This window comes from Triticum dicoccoides, chromosome 1B, assembly GCF_002162155.2.
Source record: "Triticum dicoccoides isolate Atlit2015 ecotype Zavitan chromosome 1B, WEW_v2.0, whole genome shotgun sequence".
NCBI lineage: Eukaryota > Viridiplantae > Streptophyta > Magnoliopsida > Poales > Poaceae > Triticum > Triticum dicoccoides.
This window is the reverse complement of record NC_041381.1, coordinates 518,250,678-518,256,750: the sequence shown is the minus strand read 5'-3', so window position 1 is coordinate 518,256,750 and position 6,073 is coordinate 518,250,678.

The following is a 6,073-nucleotide window of genomic DNA, read 5'->3' as shown; positions in this document are numbered from 1 at the left end:
TGCCGCCCGCGGCGCCCGAGCCCGGGCCGCCTCGCCCCCGCGCGCCGCCCGTCCTTGCCGGCGCCCCGCCGCCGTCCTTCGCCGATCTCCGGCCGGTGCCTCATCGCCGCCCCGCTGCCTCACCGCCATCCGCCGCCGCGGCTCCTCGTCGGCCGCCGCCGCCTTCCTCCGCCGGCCACCCCGCGCCTCCTCGCCGCCCCGCGCCGGTTCCGATGAGATCCGGCCGGAGAAGGTCTCCCCGGCCTCGGAGCTCCCTTCCCCGGCCATCTTCGTGTTTTCCGGCGAGTTTGCTCTAGCGAGCCTCGAGCACCGTGCCAGATCTGGAATCCCGAAGGTTGACCCCATTTTTTCGTCTAAGTCCCTGAATATTTTTGCAATATGTTGCCCTGTTCGTCACATCATAAATCTGCATCCGTGGCTCCGTTTGATGCACGTAATATGTTGAAATGTTCATTGTGAGATGTTCTACATTTCATTCCATTGCACCATGTTCATTTGAGCTAATATTGATGCCCGAATCATCGTTGCAAGAGTGCTATATGATGTTAATCTGCTGAAACTGTTCTAACTTGGTGATTTGTCATTTTTGTTGCATTTTGTGTGTGCATCCTATGAGCATGAGTTCTACATGTGTTTTGTACTACTTCATGCCATCTTTACAGGGATGTATGCCATGTATTTTTGTGATCAATGTGGTGATTAGAACAAGCATGCAAACTAGGCTTTGTGATGTTGCTGATTTCAGTTCCTGTTCTGTTGTTATTTTTATGTCATATAAAATTGATGCTACAGAGAGATCCAAGCATATTTTGAGATACGTCAGTAAGGAAGTTTTGAACATATGGTTATTCTATATCCATTCATGCCCCTGTTTGCAATTATGGAGTGGTCTAGCATGTCATTTCCTTGCTCTATTTTTGCTATAAAATGTTTCCTAGCAGATTGTTTACATGTTATTCAATTTTGCCAAGGTTGTTGTAGTTGATCCTTGCATGCTATGAACTTGTTCTTGCCTTGGTTAGTTTCATAAACATGTCTTCTTGCTGATGCTATGCTTATATTGTAATGCAATGACTTGTGGTGAGTAAATCGAGCTCGTGAAGTAGTGTACTTGCTGTTACTGTTTTGCTACGCTGAATCTGTTATTTGATGATGCTATGTAAACCTGCTTTTACAAGTCATTCTATGCATAATCTGCAGATGTTCACTAAGGATGTTTTGTTATACATGTCATGCTCTATCCATCCATGCCCCTGGTTGCATTTATAGCCTGCTGTAGCTTGTTGTAATCTTGCCCTCAAGTTGCTAAATAATGTTGCTGTCAGCCTGTTAACATTAAGTTCAGTTTTGCCATGTGTTTTGCTAGTGATCCATGCATCCTATGAACTTGCTATTGCCATGCTTAGCTTAATAAACATGTCGTCTTGCTGTTGGTCACCTTGACATGCCATGTAATGCTCTTTGGTGAGTGATACAAGATCACCAACATGCCTACTTATTGTTGTTCCTGCCATGTATGAAACTGTCATATGACTTGCCATGTTTACATGGGTGCCATCATATCTTCTGATCCTTTTTGGCTCATGATCAGTAAAGAACTTTTGTTCTATGCATTTAGTAGTATCATGCCATGCCTTTGTTTGCCATGATAAGTTCCTGTAACATGTTGTTTTATGGCTCTAAACATTGCAGCCTGATGTTATTTCTGCAAAGTCTGAAACTGATATTATTTGCAATTTTGCCATGTGTTTTGGAGCATGTTCTAGTGATTTCTGGAGATAGCTCAGTGTTCATGTTTTGTCATGCTTTACCTGTACATCATGTCCATGCCTTTTGTTTTTATGTTTAGGTGCTGTAGCATGTTGTTTTGATGCTTACAAGATGCCTAGTTGCTGTTTTGGACAGCTTGTCCTTTAAACTTGTTTCATGTGTATGTGTTGAACCGTTGCTCCGTTTTGAGTGTGCTCTATATGAAACTCGCTTGAACTTGCATGTAGCTTCATATTATCATGTTGCATCCTTGTTTTGGTGTGTTAGCTTGATGTTTGTATGCTTTTTACATCAATGCCATGTTTAACTTGTTTTGCTCATATCTTCTAGGCCGTAGCTTCGAATTAAACGAACCTTATATGTAACTTGATTAGATTTTCATGTAGATCATATTGGTGCATATTAACTTGCTGTTTAACAACTTGAACATAAGGTTTATTCATATCTGGACAAATTTCGAAATTTGCATATGAGGACTTACCGAAATTGTTATATGTTGTTCCCGGCCTCATTTAAACTTGCCTTGATGTGTTGCTCTTGTATGCATTATATCTTCCCATGAGTAGCTTCATGTAGCTATGTCATGCATCGTGCTTGTTGTGCATCATGTCATGTTCATGTGTGGTGTGTTTACCATGTTGTGTGCTTCTCTCGATAGTTCCGGTTTCGTTGCGATCGTGAGGATTCGTTCATCTACACTTGGTTCGGCTTCATCCGTTCGTCTTCTTCATGGACTCGTTCTTCTTCCCTGCGGGATTTCAGGCAAGATGACCGTCACTTTGGATCTCATTACTATCATTGCTATGCTAGTTGCTCCGTTCTATCGCTATGTTGCGCTTCCTATCACTTGTTCTTCAAGCCTCCCCAAATTGCCATGAACCTCTAACCTTTGACACCCTTCCTAGCAAACCGTTGCTTGGCTATGTTACCGCTTTTGCTCAGCCCCTCTTATAGCATTGTTAGTTGCAGGTGAAGTTGAAGATTGCTCCACGGTGGACAGGATTATGTTGGGATATCACAATATCTCTTATTTAATTAATGCATCTATATACTTGGTAAAGGGTGGAAGACTCGGCCTTATGCCTGGTGTTTTGTTCCACTCTTGCCGCCCTAGTTTCCGTCATACCGGTGTTATGTTCCCGGATTTTGCATTCCTTACGCGGTTGGGTGATTTATGGGACCCCCTTGACAGTTCGCTTTGAATAAAACTCCTCCAGCAAGGCCCAACCTTGGTTTTACCATTTGCCTCACCACCACCTATACCCTTCCCTTGGGTCAGCCAACCCGAGGGTCATCTTTATTTTAGCCCCCCCGGGCCAATGCTTGTCTAAGTGTTGGTCCGAACCGAGTAGACTGCGGGGCCCCCTCGGGGAAACTCGAGGCTTGGTTTTACTCGTAGGATGTCTCATCCGGTGTTGCCCTGAGAACGAGATATGTGCAGCTCCTATCGGGATTGTCAGCGCATCGGGCGGTCTTGCTGGTCTTATTTTACCATTGTCGAAATGTCTTGTAAACCGGGATTCTGAGTCTGATCGGGTCTTCCTGGGAGAAGGTATATCCTTCGTTGATCGCGAGAGCTTATCATGGGCTAAGTTGGGACACCCCTGCAGGGTATAAACTTTCAAAAGCCGTGCCCGCAGGCAGATGGGAATTTGTTAATGTCCGGTTGTAGATAACTTGACACCTAATCCGAATTAAAACCCATCAATCGCGTGTGTAGCCGTGATGGTCTCTTTTCGGCGGAGTTCGGAAAGTGAACATGGTTTTGGGTTATGCTTGGCGTAAGCAGGAGTTCAGGATCACTTCTTGATCATTGCTAGCTTCACGATCGTTCCATTTGCTCTCTTCTCGCTCTTATTTGCGTATTTTAGCCACCATATATGCTTAGTCGCTGCTGCAGCCTCACCACTTTACCCCTTCCTTACCCTTTAAGCTTTGCTAGTCTTGATACCCATGGTAATGGGATTGCTGAGTCCTCGTGGCTCATAGATTACTACAACAACAGTTGCAGGTACAGGTTATGCGATGATCATGACGCGAGAGCAATGTTTACTTGTTTTGGAGTTCTTCTTCTGCTTCTTCTTCGATCAGGGGATAGGTTCCAGGTCGGTAGCCTGGGCTCGCAGGGTGGATGTCGTTTGAGTTTCTGTTTGTGTTTCATCCGTAGTCGGATGATGCTCTTATGTATGATGATGTTGTATTCGTGTGGCATTGTATGCCTCTTGTATGTATCCCCATCTATTATGTAATGTTGATGTAATGATATCCACCTTGCAAAAGCGTTTCAATATGCGGTTCTATCCTTGGTGGGACCTTCGAGTCTCTTTAGGATAGTATCGCATATTGGGCGTGACAAGTTGGTAATCAGAGCCTCGACCGACCTTAGGAGCCCCCTTGTTTGATCGTGTAGTTTGGCCGTTGTTGAGTCTAGAAGAAAACTTTTTCTGAGTCTAGTTTTATCGAAGAGTAGGAATTCTTTTTACTCCTCAGCCCCTTCGTCGCTCTGATGAGGAATCTTGACGTAGGTGTTTTGAATTACTTCTCTTCCCCTTCAAATTTTTCTTTAGGTTCACGCAGTTAGTTTTTCGATCATGGGTTCTCATCTCTTTTCATCTGGTGCATTTTATCATCAAGTTGACTCGAGCATCTTCATCTTTGCCAAGTTCAATCCTTAGTTGTTTTCTTTTCCCACCCGCCCACCCTTTTCTTCTCGAAGCCGGAGTCCGTAATCGAGTATCTATCCTACTCGTGCGAAGTTTTTGCTCTCTCTCCTCAATGATTTCAACTAGTGTTTTTCTCTTCAAGTTATTCGTCGGTTCCCCGTTTCAAGTTGATGTTGTTTTCCCGCCCTCCCACCCTTTTCTTCCCGGAGTCTGACTCTCTCTCGACCATCTATCTCATTCGTGCGGAACCTCTTCATTCTTCCATAAATTATTTCAACAAGTGAATTCTCGTCTCGTTCGTCATTCTTCATCCCTTTCTTTTTCTGGTGGACTCAATTCAAGTTTTTCGGGTTGATCATATTCTTTTCCCTCGGCTCAAGTGTTTTCCTTGCTCGTTCGCCTCTCGCCAGCTTATCCTTCCGGGGTGCTCAAGACATCTCAAGAGATTCGTCCGTGTTCCAATTAATTTGAGGTTGTCACCTCATTCAAATATTTCAATTGTTCCGGTGCATCATCTATCTGTTCAACATCCTTTTCAACGGTGTTTTCTCTTCAGTGGCCCCTAACCCACATGTCTTTTCCTAGGATCTTACCCGACTCTTCTAATTATTCCGGAGCCATTCCTAATTCTTTTCAAAGGGTGACGTAAGAATGGATCCCATCAGTCACATGCCTTCTCCAAGATCGCGTTCAATTTTTTTTCCATTGTTGGCTCAACCTCTCTGGTTTTCATTCTCCTGGAGTATCTCAGTAATTTTGGTGGTGTTTCTCATCGTCATTCTTAACAATTGAAGACCGAAGAAGAGTTTTTACTCTCAATCTTGCCCGTTCTCCCGAAGATTCGTGGTTCTAGCTTCATATCATCCTCTCGAATTATTCCATTTGTCAGATATTCTTTTCTTAACCATCCGGAGTATTTCAGGAGTTGTTTTTCCATTCCTTTTCACCGGAGGCCATCGTTTCAGAAGAATTCTTTGTCCTCACATTTCAGCTATCATTATCCAATTATCCCGGTGCTTCGTTTAAGTGTTCTTTAATCAGCTCATGATCTCTTTTCTCTTTTGCATCTAAATCCCCTCAAGCATATTGGTTCTTCTAATTCTTCCTGGTGATTCATTCTCTTTCATCAGTCATTTTCGAATTCTTACGATGGTTCGTTCAACATTCTTTTTCTTTGATTATCATATTTAATTCATTTGTTCTTTCCAATCCTACCGGTGGTTCATGAAGACCTTCTCAAGTTTGCAATATGTCACTTCTCAATCCTTTTCAAGAAGAATAAGTAGTATGCAAAATCCATTGCTTGTCATCAATTTAATTTGATGAAGGATAAGCATACAATAAATCTTAATCTTATTTCCTCAAAGTGATTAATCCCTTCCTTCGGAGTTTGTTCTTGATGAATAAATTCTAGTTTCAAGTGTTTCATCTTTTCTTTTCCGGAGTTCAATTTCCTCGGCCATCTCGTCGGAAACCCCAATCTAAGTCACCGCAAGCTTTAATCTTATTCTTTCTTCCTTCATTCTATCTCATCATTCTTTTGTCACCGGAGTTCTTCATGGTGGTTCTTCATGATTTAATTCATTCTTCAAGAGTTCATCAAGATTTTGTTGGTGGAATTCAAGTATCTTTCCTTCTTG